Source organism: Prunus mume, linkage group LG7 (assembly GCF_029339155.1).
Source record: "Prunus mume cultivar Tortuosa linkage group LG7, ASM2933915v1, whole genome shotgun sequence".
In the NCBI taxonomy this organism is placed as follows: Eukaryota; Viridiplantae; Streptophyta; class Magnoliopsida; order Rosales; family Rosaceae; genus Prunus; species Prunus mume.
Genome location: NC_142704.1, coordinates 20188228 through 20204352, shown reverse-complemented (window position 1 = coordinate 20204352; position 16125 = coordinate 20188228). Strand labels below are relative to the sequence as shown.

Here is a 16125-nt window from a genome sequence, read left to right as displayed (position 1 = left end):
CTTTTGATGAAGAAGAACCTCAAAGTGCAAGTGCCTTGTGTTAGTCTACCATTTGAGCTCCTATATATAGTGGACGGCAAGAGATGGAGGTGAAATGTGGGGTTTGAAGGAACATTCGCCGGCATTTCTTGTACCGATGATGGTGATTCAAGGTTGTGAATGTATGCTTGTTGTGACTTGGTTGATTAAGGGGCTGCCAAATGAGGCTGAGCATAAGAGTCTAAACTGCGGCACATTTGGAATTAAAAAACAGGACTTGGTAATGCTCGCTAATCTCTCTCAGTTATACCAAAGCGTCGATAGACCTTATGTCTGGATTTTGGAGGCTGTTCTGTTAGTCTGGTGCCAGCTAGTTTATTGTTCTTATCAATTAATTGAGACAAGAGTGGCTAAAATAACAATTGATGATTTTGATTCTTATTTGGCACTATATAATGTCAAACAAAATGGCTGGCATGGCCTAAATATGAAGACAATAGTTTAACATTTTCTTTTCCTTTAGGGGGATTTGAGAAGTGTGAGAGTCGGATAATTTCCACACATTGTTTTTAGGTGTAACTGTTTTACTGAAGTTAATAAGTCCACACATTGTTTTTTTTTTTTTTTTTTTTTGCAGGGTACATAATTAACTTTAAGGTAAGGGAAGGGAATGCTTCATCATGACCAAGATCTAGAGAATCGATTGTTTTTTATCATTTTTATCTTAGGGCAATATAATAGCAGTTTACCACACAGTTTTAAAATCCTTTTTTTTTTTTTTTTTGAATCTCTCAAATTATCGCAATTTTAGGTCAAGTTAAGTTGAATTTCTCAAATTATTGAGACTTTCTGTCAAATTGTCGCCCTTTCTTCATGCAAAGGTTAATTGCAATTTGCAACCTTGGATCTGTTCAGAGGGATTAACAATCAACACGATGAGTCTCATGTCTTGCTAAATAAGTCATCCTTGAAATGTTTAAACAGTTCACGCTAATAGTTGACAAAATAAACATCTCAAGTTTCACTCAAAACCTCTCTTTTAATTTCCATTGCTTCTCTCAAATTTTCACTGATACCGATTTTGTGTCAATATTTCCATGAAAATCGATTTTTAAAACCGGAGGTGATAAAAGGGATGATTTGAACTTATAGAGCCCTTAACAAAATTGCAGCTAGGGTAGACTCAGCTTTAAGAGCATCTCCACCCACAAGGGCTAAGTCTAAGGCAAGGGCAAGCAAGGGCTGCCACTATTCACGTGAATAGTGTCAGCCTTTGCATTTGTGGTTCCACCCACAAGGGCAAAGTCTAGGGCAAGTCTAAGGCAATTACTATTCATTGTACTTTATTTTCTATTTTTTAATAGTTGAAACCATTAATTTTTTTAATCTTTTGTAATTAAATTTTTGGATAAGATTTTCACCCTCTAAAATTGTGCCACGTCTGATATCGAACAAATGACAGATTTTATCGCGGTTGAGCTAGAAAAAGGACGTAGTGGGAATTTGTAGATTTGTTGTCCGAGCTCCGATTAGGACGCAAAATACCATTTCGGAAAGGGAACGACGCCACGAGTCAAACTCACGGCTTTGCCGTGATGTATGATGGATTTTGGCATTTTGAGGTCGTTTGGCCTTCCAAAACGGCATTTAAAGTTTCGTAGTTAATTTTCGGTATTTTAGATTTTAATAAAAATTATTCCAAGAAAATTCCTTTTAAAATTGTGCCACGTGTCAAATGTCAGATAACATTTTCAGATATTTTAAAAAAATTAATCTCAGATTTCAGATAAGATTTTCACCCTCTACAATTGTGCCACGTGTCAAATGTCAGATAACATTTTCAGATATTTTAAAAAAATTTAATCTCAGATTTCAGATTAGATTTTCACCCTCTACAATTGTGCCACGTGTCATGTCAGATAACATTTTCAGATATTTTAAAGAAATTTTAATATCAGATTTTTGATAAGATTTTCATCCTCTCACATTGTGCCACGTGTCATCTCTATCTTCTAAATCCATCTATAAACTAGACCTGATTTTCAAACCTCTCACACCATCTCTTATCTATTCCTTCATTTCTCAGATTGTAGAAAACACATTCTACTCTCAATGTCAAACTTGTTGAGGGTGTTGGAGAGGCAACAGAAACAAAGGGAAGAAACAAGGCGTAGACGTGCTCAAGAAGATCGGGAAGCCGATGAAGAAGAGGAACTACTGCTTGCAGCAGCGGTGTGTATGATGGATCAATCAAGGCAAAACCGTCGTCCTCGTGCCCCGAATTATGCTTTGTTTGGAATTATGCTTTGTTTTTAATTATGTTTTATTTTGTGTGTGATTTTTTTTTTGGAATTATGCTTTTTATTATTATGCTTTTATGTATGGTTTGTTTTGTGTGTTGTTTGCAATAAATGAAGGTTTTTTTAAATTAACATTTGTTTTGATGCTCAAATGTTTTTAATAAATAGTCATTTTATTTCATGCTTTTTTTATTGAATAAAAAAAACAATACAACAAATTAAAGGATAATACAACAATACAACATATGGCAAAGGTGTTTCAATACAACCTAATGGTTTTCATCATTTAACCAATCCGTATTGCTAGGTCCGTCGTCATTGAAAAGTTTTTTTCTCATCACATCTCTTCGTCGTAGCTTCCAATAGGCTTTTGTTTCGGGAGACATATGGCTCGTATCCATGGCCATGATTTTCATCTCTCTATCCTCTATGTCTTTTTCTTGTGCCATTTGTTGTTGCAGAACAAATGCTTCCTCTCGTGCCATGTCCATTTCATCTCTTTTCAAGTCTCTCTCCATTCTTAGTGAGGTGCTCTTAGCTATTTGCTCCAATAATTGTACACATTCATTGGTCGAAGTGCCCCTCTCTTGGCCTTTGCCTCCTTTCTCCCAATAGGTCTTGGCGGACGTGGCACAAATGGTGACTCCGTTTCCATTGGAGAGTCCAATGGAGAATCGGTTGATGAAGAATCGTGGAGTGGCGTCTCATTCATCACAATCGGCGGACCGGTGGGAATAATTTTGAATCTCGAACAATCCTTCACAATTTCCCAACAATGGAAATGCACGAAACTTTTTTTGCCTTGCCCCATGGCACCGTACCACATTTGTGCTTGTATCATCTATTAAAAATAAATAATTGGAAGTGCAAGAAACAAAAATTATTATGCAAGAAAATATAAACTACTTTGAAATGCAAAAATAAAATTGATTATGCAAGAAAATATAGACAAATTAAAGGTGCACCAAGAAAAAAAAATATGCAAGAAAAACAAATAGAATATGCAATAAAAAAAAAGTGACATTGAATTAATTAAAATGGCAATTATAAATATTTTACCTCATCGGTCAAATTTTGACCGCTTTGAATGTTCGCCTTTGCTTTTGTCAAGGCATTTCTCCATTTCCCTAACTCTTTATTCAGAAGTTTCCATCTACTAGACAACGCCATTTCGGTCCGAATAGAACCCGATCTTTGACAAAATTCTCCATGAATTTTGCTCCACATGTGATGAAACTTCATCTCATTGCCCGTGATAGGGTCATGACTAATGTTCACCCAAGATTGACACAATGCAATATCTTCATTCGTTGACCACGAGCCTCCGACTTCAATAGAAGATGCCATTCGTTTTTTTTATACAAATGGAAAGTAGTAGAAAAATGTGAGTGGAGAGTAAAAAATATTGGAAGGAGAAGAGTTTGTATGGAGAATTGGTGTGGAAGTGAAAAATGTGAGTGGAGATAAAAAAATATTGGAAGGAGAAAAGTTTGTATGAAGAATTGGTGTGGAATGTTTTAGAAATGTGAGTAAAGAGTAAAAAATATTGGATGGAGAAGAAATTGTATGAAGATTTAGTGTGGAAAGTAAATAAAATGGTTAGGTATTTATAGAGAAAAAATACAGAATTTTTGGGTATTTTTAAAAAAATTCAGAATTTTTTCGATTTTTTTTTCAATTTTTTAGCCAAAAAGCGAGGACCGTCGGTTTACGGAAAAAGTCATCGGAGAGCCCTCGTCGCGCCGCGTGGCAAACAACCGTTGAAGGCGTCGTTGGATGATGTCATTGGCTGGCGTCACGCCTTGACGCCGCGGAAGTCAAATTTTTACCGTTGGTGGCGTGTAATTCACGCGCCAAGCGGTAAAAATTGATACCGTCTTGTTGGCGTCGTGCGCCACGGCGTCATCAACTCGAACTTCGGCCGGGCAAGACTTGCCCTTGGGCCGTAGGGCTGGTGGGACCCACCTCGGCAAGACTCTGAGCCTGCCTGGAGTTGCCTCGGGCTCCCTCGGCGACCTTTCCCCTGGTGGGCCTTGCGCTGGAGATGCTCTAACAAGGCTCTTAATCCCCTTTGACTTTATATAGTCACGCTCAATCTTGTCCACGTGTCTTAGTATAAACAGCACTGAATATATTAATAATGTTTTTTTCCTGTCTTTGCAGTCAACTAGGCATCTACCAACGTTTCCCATATCCCCAACGCAAGACTGATATTCTCTACAATATCAATTCAACAATGTCACAGATAAAAGAAAGCAATACCGCACGAGCAATAGACAATAATTGAAACTTATTCTTGATTACAGTCTTAAAGGTTTTAACAAGAATGATAAACCAGTTGGCACCACACTATACAATCAATAATTTATCACTCCAAAAAAAAAAAACGGAATATTATTCAAGCTGGTCCTGCACTGCTTACTAGTCATTTGGAGATAAACACCACCGTTGAAGCCTATATAACTCCGAAGGGGCTCGAAACCTTGTAAACCCTCCTCCACCCATAACTTTTTTTTGGTTCGTTTGATTTTCACTTCATATGATGCACCCAAGTGGGCAGGAAAGTGTAGAATTTGAACAAAATGTGTAGCAACACAATTGTATTTAGATTTGAACAAAAGTTCAGAAATTAAAGGAAAGAAAGACAAAGGAAAAAAAAAAAGGAAAAGGAAATCACAAAATAAACCAACCACCAACAACGTGTACGTGCATTATTATTTGTAGTAAATTCTTTGCTTATTCATAAGTCCGTTACCTAGGTCATAAGCTTTCTATATATAAGCTTCTACAGGGACAAATTTTAATTTTACTTAGTCGAAGACCACAGCAATTGGGCTAGTAACATTATGCTTATCAGAAACCCATCTCAAATATCCCTGACCAAATGCTACACCATCCTTCCCAGCACCATCTTGTGCTATAAACTCCACATGGAATGTAATCTCCTGGTTGACCTCAGTAAATGTAAGCACCCCAGGATTCACACTCATGCCCATTTTATGTGGTACAAGAAGATCCAAGTTGTAAGTTGTACTAGCCGGGCCAACATTCCTTACTGTCCTTGTATAATACTGAGACTGAGACTCATTGGACCCTATCTTAATAGAAAATGAAGGATAATTGAGCTGTGCTTCTGGTATGACCTCGACTTGAGAGCAGTTCACTTTTTGTTGGGTGATGATTTGTATCTCTTTATCAGTGTAATTCAAACCACACAAGTAAGGAATGTAATCCTCTGGTTGTGTGTCATAGATGAGCCCCGGGTCATTTGCTTTTGAAGGGTTAACATGGCCTGCACCCATTGCAAAGACGTTCGCAGGCTTTTGGTCTTGATCAACAATGGGCATGCCTGCAAGGTTTAGCACATCAGCGGTTGTCATGATGGCAGATTTAATTGCAGCTGGTGACCAATCAGGGTGTGAGCTCTTGACCAAGGCTGCAATTCCACTTAGGTGAGGACAAGCCATTGAAGTACCGGAAATTATGTTAAATGTTGCCTTAGACTGCGTGGCATTGTCCACAGAAACAGGCCATGCTGCTAGGATGTCAACACCGGGTCCAATGATGTCAGGTTTCAAAATTCCGGGGCTTGCCTTGTTTGGTCCTCTTGATGAAAAGAAAGCAACTCTGGGAGCAAGTGCGTCTCCAATGACAGTGCCGTTGAACAAGATTGTGGCCGTAGGACTTGAGGTTGAGCTTATATATGACTTAATTTGCAACCCTGCAGCATAACTCACATGTGTCGTGGGTAGCGCATGTGATTCAGCTAAGGTGCTAAAGCCATCAGTTTCTTGGTTCATGAGAATCATGGCAGCACCACCAGCTCGTTTCACTTCTTCCCCTTTGGCAATATTTGTAACTCCTCCACCTGTCTCACACAGTACTATTTTCCCTTCAACGTTTTCGAGAGTCCCTTCCTTGCAGAAAGCTGATGGCTGGGCGCCAACTGAGCCTGCATAAACAAGAGGTAAAGGTAACGAAACTGTTGAATCGAAATCTTGAGGCTGGGACAAGGATTTTCCATCAAAATGGTTATTTTTATTATCCCCGATCTGCGCTTCTGATTTTAATATTCTGTCAGTAGTGCTTGCTCCAACTGTCAGAATCCACGGGGCCTCGTTTGATAAAGAATGGTTGAAAGGACCAAAATTTCCAGCTGCACAGCTGAAAAAAATTCCCTTTTGAATTGCTGCAAATGCACCAATTGCAATCACATCCTTATAGAAAGGAAGTGAGGGGCCTCCAAGTGAGAGGGAGAGCACGTCCACGCCATCATCAACAGCAACATCAAGAGCAGCCAAAATGTCAGCTTCAGCACAACCAAAGCCAGAGCAGACTTTGTAAACTGCCAAGTGAGCTTTCGGTGCCATGCCAGCTGCTGTGCCATTGGCCTGTCCAAACACGCTTGCGCCTTCCACAAACCTTCCAGCAGCAGTGCTAGATGTGTGGGTGCCATGGCCATCTATGTCAAATGGAGGACCTGGTGGGGGTTGACCTTTGCCTACTCCCATGAAATTTCTTGCACCGATAAGCTTGTTATTGCACAAGGTCCCATTGAACTCACACTTACCTTTCCATTTAGCAGGAGGAGGTGGCATTCCTTCATCACTAAATGAGGGATGATCAGGTGTAATCCCAGTATCCAAAAGTCCAATTATCACACCTTCACCATAGTTTGTTGCTTCCCAAAGTCCAAATCCTTGGTGCAAACCCAAGAAGTCCGGACTATGAGTAGTCTGCACCGGCAGAATCTTCTCTGGACGAGCTGACACAAATCCTTCTATCGTTTCCATCGTTTTTACTTCCTCTGGTGTCAGTCTTGCTGCAAACCCTGTTGCCACATTGTGGTATGCATAAACCATCCGTTGCTTCGTCAGCTGGTTTGAGTTTGCATCAGTTTCGGGCAAAAATGACTGATACCAACTCTCCAAATCTTCATGAGATTCTGCAGAAAATTTCTGAGAGGCTGGCTTTTGCACCCAAACAATATAAGTTTGCATGTCATTGCTGCCATCATTTTTATCAGCAGCTACCGATTCCAGCGCCATTTCTTCATAATCTGCAACTGTTAGTGATAAACAAAACATGAAAACTAAACCAACAAGATATATAACTGGCATTAATGCTGCACCCTTTTTGTTCTCCATCTTGATTTTGGTTCAGAAGAATTAGGAAGAGCAAGTTGCATGTGCTAGCACTTCAAGCACCTATTTGAAGCAAATATTGGCCGGCATTTCTTGTACTGATTATTAGAGGTATAAGAGTATAAAAATGAGGGAGTTTTGTAATATACATGTACAAGACTTGGTAATGCTCGCTGAGCTATAACAAAGCAGCGATGGACCTTATGTAAAACTAGTATAGATTAATTTTTTTGGATTTAATTTGGAGGTTGGTTGTTCTTGTATTGGGCGGTGCCAACTGGTTTGTTATTCTTGTTAAAACCTGAATTATTATATCAAATTCAGTTCGATAACATCGCAGATAAAAAAATAAAAACAATGACACGCTAGAGCAATAGACAATAGCTAAAACTTAAAAACTCATTCTGGAGTTATACATGTTACTGCTGTATACATTGATAATTACAAAATGAATATTCAAGCTGGCCCTGTGCTGTTGTTCTTGGGACAACGACTACTATTGAAGATGACATCTGGTGAAGACTGTAGCAACAATAGTTTGAAGCTTTTTTGCTTTTTTGACTTGATTTGGCATCTTCTCCGTTTTACAAAGCTCTAACCAAACATGATTGGAAAATTCATTGTGGATATATATACCTGATCTGGAGTTACTATACCAGGTATAGCCAGCTGCTAGTCACACTGAAAATGAAAAACTCACAACATGAAACCTTGGAACACCCAGAATCCATCTATCAAAATTGCAAAGCAAAACTACTGAGGCATGGAGAGTTTCATATATATGACAATTACAAAGTGAATCACTCAATCTTGTTAAATCATCACTGACAAAGTTAACCTCCATGAAAATATGTAGAAAGTGCGTATTGTCAAAAGTGAAGGAAGTTGAGGTTCCACTCAAAAACCAATTGGCTATGGGGGGGGAAGCGCAACACCTTATAAGCCCTTGCAAAGTTTCTCAACTTTTCAGTGTGGGACATTTCTTTACATTCTCACAAAAAGGATGTTAAATAAACTTGATATCTCGAATGATTCAATTAGCCTAGTGGTAGATCTCTTGCCAATGTTAAAAATGTCCCGAGTTCAAATCGCCCCTCCCATTAATCAGAAAAGCAAAAAGAAAAAGTGGCCATCAGGAATTTTTTTTTTCATTACTTCATTTAATACAACTTTTGTCTTCCAACAACCTTTTTCTTTTGGTTGAGATTTTTATATTTTTATGAAATAAAAATATTTTCCATTTCACACATGTTATTTTTACTCATCAATTAATACGTTTTATTGTCGTTCAGTAACACATCATACTTATACAAATGCCTATATTGTTTCCAATTATAAGTACCTGAAATTTTGATATACAAACCCAAAACACAAATTTCAAAACAAAGACCGAATTAGATGATTCCTGCGAAATTTCTCTAGGAAAGTTATAATTAAAAATATCTGTAGGCACATTATTATTAAATTGTAGATATATATGTGGATACATAATTATTCGTAGGTATATTACCTACATAGCTCTTGGCCTGGATAAAAAGTGAGCTTATATTGGGTTCTGCAAGGCCAAATTTTAACTCTAGGTAGATTCAAAGACCACAGCTATTGGACTAGTAACATTATACTTATCAGAAAACCATCTCAAATATCCCTGAGAAATCGGTACTCCATCCTTGCCAGCGCCATCTTCTGCGATAAACTCCACATGGAACGTAAGCTCCTGGTTTACCTCTGTGAATGTGAGCATCTGAGGGTTCACACTCATCCCCATTTTATGTGGTACAAGAAGATCCAAGTTGTAAGTTGAACTAGCCGGGCCAACGTTCCTCACTGTCCTTGTATAATACTGAGACTGAGTCTCATTGGACCTTATTTTAATGGAAAATGAAGGGTAGTTTAGCTGTGCTTCTGGTATGGCTTCTACTTGAGAGCAGATCACTGCTTGTTTGGTGATGAGCTGTATCTGTTGGTCGGTGTAATTCAAACCACACAAGTAGGGAATGTAATCCTTTGGTTGTGTGTCATAGACAAGCCCCGGGTCATTAGCTTTTGAAGGGTTAACATGGCCTGCACCGGTTGCAAAGATGTCCGCGGGCTCAAGCCTTTGATCAACAATGGGCTTGCCTGCGAGGTTTAGGACGTTGGCTGTTGTCATGATGGCAGACTTAATAGCAGCTGGAGACCAGTCAGGGTGTGAGCTCTTGAGCAAGGCTGCAATGCCACTCAGGTGAGGAGTTGACATTGAGGTACCCGAAATTATGTTAAACGTTGCCTTAGATTGTGTCTGGTCCACGGCAACAGGCCAGGCTGCTAGGATGCTAACGCCGGGTCCAATGATGTCAGGTTTCAGAATTCCAGGGCTTGCAGAGCTTGGTCCTCTAGACGAAAAGGAAGCGACTTTGGGAGCAAGTGCATCTCCGATGACAGTGCCGTTGAACAAGATTTTGGCTGTAGGACTTGAGGTTGAGCTTATATATGACTTAATTTGCAACCCTGCAGCATAACTCACATGCGTCGAGGGGAGCACATGAGATTCAGCTAAGGTGCTAAAGCCATCAGTCTCTTGGTTCATGAGAATCATGGCAGCACCACCAGCTCTTTTCACTTCTTCCCCTTTGGCAATATTTGTTACTCCTCCACCTGTCTCACACAACACTATTTTCCCTTTAACGTTTTCTAGAGACCCTGCCTTGCAGGAAGCTGATAGCTGGTTGCCAACTGAGCCTGCATAAACAAGAGGTAGCGAAACTGCTGAATTGAAATCTTCAGGCTGGGACAAAGATTTTCCATCAAAATGGTTGTTTTTATCATCTCCAATCTGCGCTTCTGATTTTAATATTCTGTCAGTGGTGCTTGCTCCAACTGTCAGAATCCATGGGGCCTCATTTGATAGAGAGTTATAGGAAGGACCAGAATTTCCAGCTGCACAGCTGAAAAATATTCCCTTTTGAATTGCTGCAAATGCACCAATTGCAATAACATCCTCATAGAAAGGAAGTGATTCGCCACCAAGGGAGAGGGAGAGCACGTCCACGCCATCTTCAACAGCGGCATCAAGAGCAGCTAAAATATCACCGTCAGCACAACCACCCCCAGCACAAACTTTGTACATTGCCAAGTGAGCATAAGGTGCCATGCCAACTGCTGTGCCATTGGCCTCTCCAAAAACGCTGGCACCTGCCACAAAATTTCCTGCAGCGGTACTAGACGTGTGTGTGCCATGGCCATGGTTATCAACTGGAGGGCTGTCTGTGGTATTACCTTTGCCTGAGCCTACAAAATTTTGTGCACCAATAAGCTTGTTATTGCACAATGTAGCATTGAACTCGCATTTTCCTTTCCATCTAGCCGGAGGAGGTGGTACTCCTTCATCACTAAAGGAAGGATGTCCCGCTCCAATCCCAGTATCCAAAACTCCAATGATCACACCTTCACCATAGTTTGTTTGTTTCCAAAGTCCGTATCCTTGGTGCAACCCCAAGAAGTCAGGAGTGTGAGTAGTTTGCAGAGGCAGAATTCTCTCCGGACGAGCTGAGACAAACCCTTGTTTCTTTTCCATTGCTTTTACTTCCTCAGGTGTCAGTTTCGCTGCAAAACCGGTGCCCACATTGCGGTATGCATGAACAATTCGTGAACTCTTCTGCTCGTTTGAGTTTACAGTCGTTTCAGGCAAAAATGACTGATACCAGCTCTCTAAACCTTCATGAGATTGTGAAAAGATATTCCGAGAGACCGGCTTTTCAACCCAAACAATATATGTTTGCAGGCTATTCTGCTCCTCTTGTGCAAGTCCTAGTGATTGATAAAACTTGAAAGTTAAACCAAGAAGACATAGCTGCATTAATGCTACACCCTTCTTGTTCTCCATCTTTAATTTGATTAAAAGAAGAACTTGAAAGTCCTAGTGTTATGTGCTAGTCTACCATTTCAAGCAGCTATATATAGTAGACAGAAAACGTTCGAGATCAATCAACATGTGTTCGGGAGGAAAATTGGCCGGCATTTTCTTGTACTGATCATTATGAAAATGAGAGGTAATTGCCAAGTTTGACTAGTTGTGACTTGGTTTACAGGCTGCCGAAATGCAGGACTACTTGGTAACGCTCGCTGAGTTATATTACAAAGCTGGCGATGCAGCTTATGTAAAAGTAAAACTATATTTTAGTTTGGAGGTTGGTTGCTCTTGTATAGGCTATAGGGTGGCGCCAACTGGTTCATCATTCATTCTTGTTAAAACCTGAACCTGAACCTGAACCTTAATTCGTTCTCTTGAGTATATTCCTTGCTGGTATAAATTGATAATGACAAAATGATTATTGAAGCTGGCCCTGTCCCACATGAAGACAAAGCTTGCTTTATTACCAATGGATCAGTTAGAATTTTGTATCTCACAGGCAAAATGAGAATTTTGCTCAAGATTGGATGATCTAATGTTGTGCATGCATTCTCTAGTTAACTCAAAAGTATTCTAAGCGATACCATCTTCAACTCAAAATGGAGATGAAGTAGGTCTTGCTACATATTTCAAACCTTCTTGAGTTTGCTTAAAATGTAAAACTTTTGGTTGTGACAGTCACACCGCAACATGGTATTTGCATATCCACATGTTATACTAATTAATAAATTAAAATAACGTTAATAAATTAATAACACAATGTAACAATGGGACCGTCATATTGAAATGGTATCAAGTAGGTTCTTGGGTCCAGTGGCCGATTTATTAAGGCGCAAGGAGGTGCAGCTGCACCTCCGCTCTTCTAAAAAACCATTATAAGTGCTTCAAATTGCCCCTTTGCTCAGTGATCAGTTCACAATTGCATATCATTTTGTACCCTTCTAGCTTATGATTTGGTTATGTTATTGAGTCAAACTCGTGCTTTTAATCCCTTTTCTGTTTATCATTCAGTTCATTGGGTCTTAGGTAGCAATGGTGCCTTCGGATAAGAAAATATGCAAAATGGTGCAAACGAGCAGACTGAGTTAGCAACTCATTTCGGCCTTAACGTCTTTCTCCCAACTTGGAGTGACCCAAATAATATGTGGTTGTAAAGATGAGAGTCTGAACTTCAAAATGGACTACTCAAATGTATCAATTGATTAAATTGACCCCAATATGTGGGCCCATCAAAATACACATCAAATCAACCACACATAGGAGACAAGACAGCATGGAAACTCAGAAGGATGGGCAGCTGACATTCCTAGAGGCATGGGCAGCTGACATTCCTAGAGGCATGAGCTACACATCAAATCAGCCACACATAGGAGACAAAGCAGCATGGGAACCTAACGGGCAGCTCAGGCAATTGGGAACAGCTAGGAATGGGTGTGCTTCACCAGCCAAAGGGGAGCACAAAATTGCACTCTATAAATAGAGATATGTACACTCATTCAAGGGGGAGTCACTTCATTCAGCCTAAAATTCACTTTAGCCATCCTCTAACACTCTCATCCTTCCCCAAACACTCCATTCAGTCCCAAATCACCAAAACAGCTCCAACAAGCCTTCCTTCCATTTCCCTACGAATTTTCTCTTTCTCTGCCATCACCACTCACCCAAACTCATCTCAAATCACCTCTTTAGTTGCCATACTCTAGATGTGAGGAAGCTCTTGGAGCAGCATTAGACATGGAGAAGCACTTGGAGAAGCCTTGGACACCACAAGTAACTTCAGAAATGAGTTTTTCCACTCTTATTGCATTCAATATGTTTTTCTCATTTCTGTTTAAGTTTTATTTCCATTATGAGTAGCTAAATTCATAACTAGGACTTCGATGTAACCTAACATAAATATTCAGGGTTTATAAGTTGAAGTTTTGAGTTTCAAGTTTAATTCATGATTCATATTCTTATTCATTATGCTTATCAGTTAATATGCTTGTTTGGATGATTGATCACCATTAGAACTTGTATATTAGCTATCTTGGTTTTAATCAAGAGTAGACACCATGATTTGATTCGAATTGAACTATGAATAAGAAAAGTATGTATGGACATTCGACAACAGGGATTAGATACATGCTTGGTTGTTTAAATTGTTCTGCTATGCTTAATGGGTTCCTAATGCTTAATTTAGGTTAAACAACAAATGATCAAGTTAGGGAATTAGGAACACAAGGTTTGGACCAGACACCATGGCCTAATCATACTTTAGCTAGAATCAATCTTTGAATCCGAATTAGACTTGTCACTTGACTCCTTATAACCCAGAATTGAATTGTTATGGTGAATCGAATGCCCTAGTCTCCCAATCTGTTTTCCAGCCCACAAAAACACTCTTTGTTACATTTGCTCACTTTGCTTTTGTTCAAAATTTCGTTTTGCCTCATTTGTTCAACAATTACAATCACTCTTGCTTTAAATTCTATTTTAGACTTAACCTCCTACTTTCTTGAATTTGGTAATCTAAGTACATAACTAATTTTAACTTTTCAGTCCTCGTGGGTACGACCTCATACTTGTCTTGCTATATTACTAATTGGCCCGTACAATTGCGAGTTAACATTTTAACAACAAATTTTGGCGCCGTTGCCGGGGATTGAATGAAAGTTCTTCCCTGGTTATGTGCCCAAGGTTACCCTATTCTTTTAGTAGTACTAATTAACTCAAGTTATTTTTTGTTTCAGGTAGTTTATATCTAGAAATCCCTTACTTGAACAAGTGAGGTCTTCATTCCAACGTTCAAGATCTTTGAACACAGGACCATCTTTACAACCAAACCGGGTGATCTCTGAAATTCAGAATCGTCTAGAAAAGAGAGTTGGCAACTGCGAAAGAGCAAGCCATTGCCACATTTGAAGGTCTTGCTATCCACACTGACCTCCCAAGGTTCTTCACCTTCAAATTTGGAATCAAGTTCAGACCAAGAAGAAGAAGAAGAGATGGCTGCCAATGAGTTCATGGGAGACCTTGATATCCCAACAATTCCAGCATCCCCTTCAAGCATCTTGCTGCCCACCGCAGCTCGAAACTATGAGCTTAAATCTTCTCATCTTAATATGTTGCCTTCCTTTTATGGTTTACCTAATGAAGATCCATTAACCCATATAAAGGATATTTTTAATGCTGTGAGCTCTTTTCCCTTGACAGGTGTGACGGAAGATCAACTTCGAATGAGAGTGTTTCCTCACACTTTGAAAGATAAAGCGAAATATTTGTTGAATTCTTTGAAGCCTGGTTCACTCACGACTTAGGGAGCCATTCAAAAGAAGTTCTTGGAGAAATACTTATCCACACAAAAAACCAACATGCTTAGGGACAACATCTTACTATTTGCGCAACAAGATGATGAGTTGTTTTGTGAAGCATGGGAGAGATTCAATGGGCTGCTCAATCAATGTCCTCATCATGGGATTCTATTAAAGCTTCAGATGCGTATGTTTTGTAAAGGACTAACCCCCTCTAGCCATAATATTGTCACTAATTTTGCAGGTGGTTCTTATAAGACTAAGACTCCCGAAGATACATATGAACTCTTTGAGGAGATAGCAATGGAAACCCAACACACGATACAAGAGGTAAACGTATTGTTGGTGGTTCTAATGATTCTTCCAGTGTGCAGATTTCGAAATTGGAACAAAAGCTAGATGTCCTCCTTGCATTGAACTCAACAAACCCTTCAAAGGAAGTGTGTAGCATATGTGGAACTCATGATCATCCTAACATTTCTTATCCCCTTGGGGCTGCATATCCAGAATTTGTGCAAGAGCAAGCTAAGTTGGTGAATTCCTACAACCGAGGTCCAATAAATGATCCATATTCTCAAAGTTATAATCCAGGTTGGAGGAATCATCCAAACTTTTCATGGAGGAATACACAGAATCAAGCGAATCCCCCTTCACTCCAAAGGCCACAACAATCATCATCGTTGGAGGATATAGTGAAGCAAATGGCAATCAACCAATCCAATTTCCAGCAAACTACACAAGCTGCCATCTCCAATTTGGAAGTCCAATTAGGCGGATAGCTCTTGAAATACCTCAAAGAGAACACGGAAATAGCCAAGCCAAACCGTGATCAATCCAAAAAACCAAGAAGCCAAGGCCGTTCATGTGCTCAGATCAGGTAAGATTGTTGATAACAAAGTTGGTTCTGATCTATCAAATGATGTTGTGGTTGTAGAGGATGAAGATGAAGAGGAAACCACAGCTATGGAAGGAGAACAACCCAAACGCCCAATCTGCTCCTAAGGCCAAATCTGATTCTCAGGAACCCAATCCATTTCAATTGCATAAAAGAGATGACAAATTTGTGCCATCACATCTTCATCAAGATAGATACATCTCACCTCCTCCATATATTCCACCGATTCCATTTCCAGGCCGTTTAAAGAAAGCGAATCAAGATAAGGCTTTTAATGATATTTATGATATTTTAAGTAAAGTTAATATCAATTTGCCCTTGCTTGATGTTGTTAAACAGATTCCTACATATGGAAAGTTCATCAAGCACTTGATGACTCACAAGCTCAATTTTGCTCCAAGTGAAGAAGTAAAGCTCAACAAGAATGTGAGTCTGTGTTGCAAAGGAAGCTTCCACCAAACTAGAAGATCCTGGCAGCTTTGACATTCCCATTAACATCGGAGATAAGATGGTTGGAAGAGCCATGTTAGACTTGGGAGCAAGCATCAATGTAATGCCATATTCAGTATATCAGGAGCTTGGCTTAGAAGGGATAAAGAAAACCTCAATTCGTCTTGAACTA

General features: G+C 39.5%; 1 non-coding gene and 2 pseudogenes across 1 annotated transcript; all 3 read right to left on the bottom strand.

The window, feature by feature from the left end:
* Positions 1-5016: 5016 nt before the first annotated feature.
* LOC103337348 (subtilisin-like protease pseudogene) lies at positions 5017-7426 on the bottom strand (annotated as a pseudogene).
* Positions 7427-8952: 1526 nt separating this feature from the next.
* LOC103337360 (subtilisin-like protease 3 pseudogene) lies at positions 8953-11288 on the bottom strand (annotated as a pseudogene).
* Positions 11289-14668: 3380 nt separating this feature from the next.
* Positions 14669-14775, bottom strand: LOC148915706 (small nucleolar RNA R71). The gene has a single exon (XR_016122394.1). It is a non-coding gene; the product is annotated as a small nucleolar RNA R71 (small nucleolar RNA).
* Between the last annotated feature and the right edge of the window lie 1350 nt (positions 14776-16125).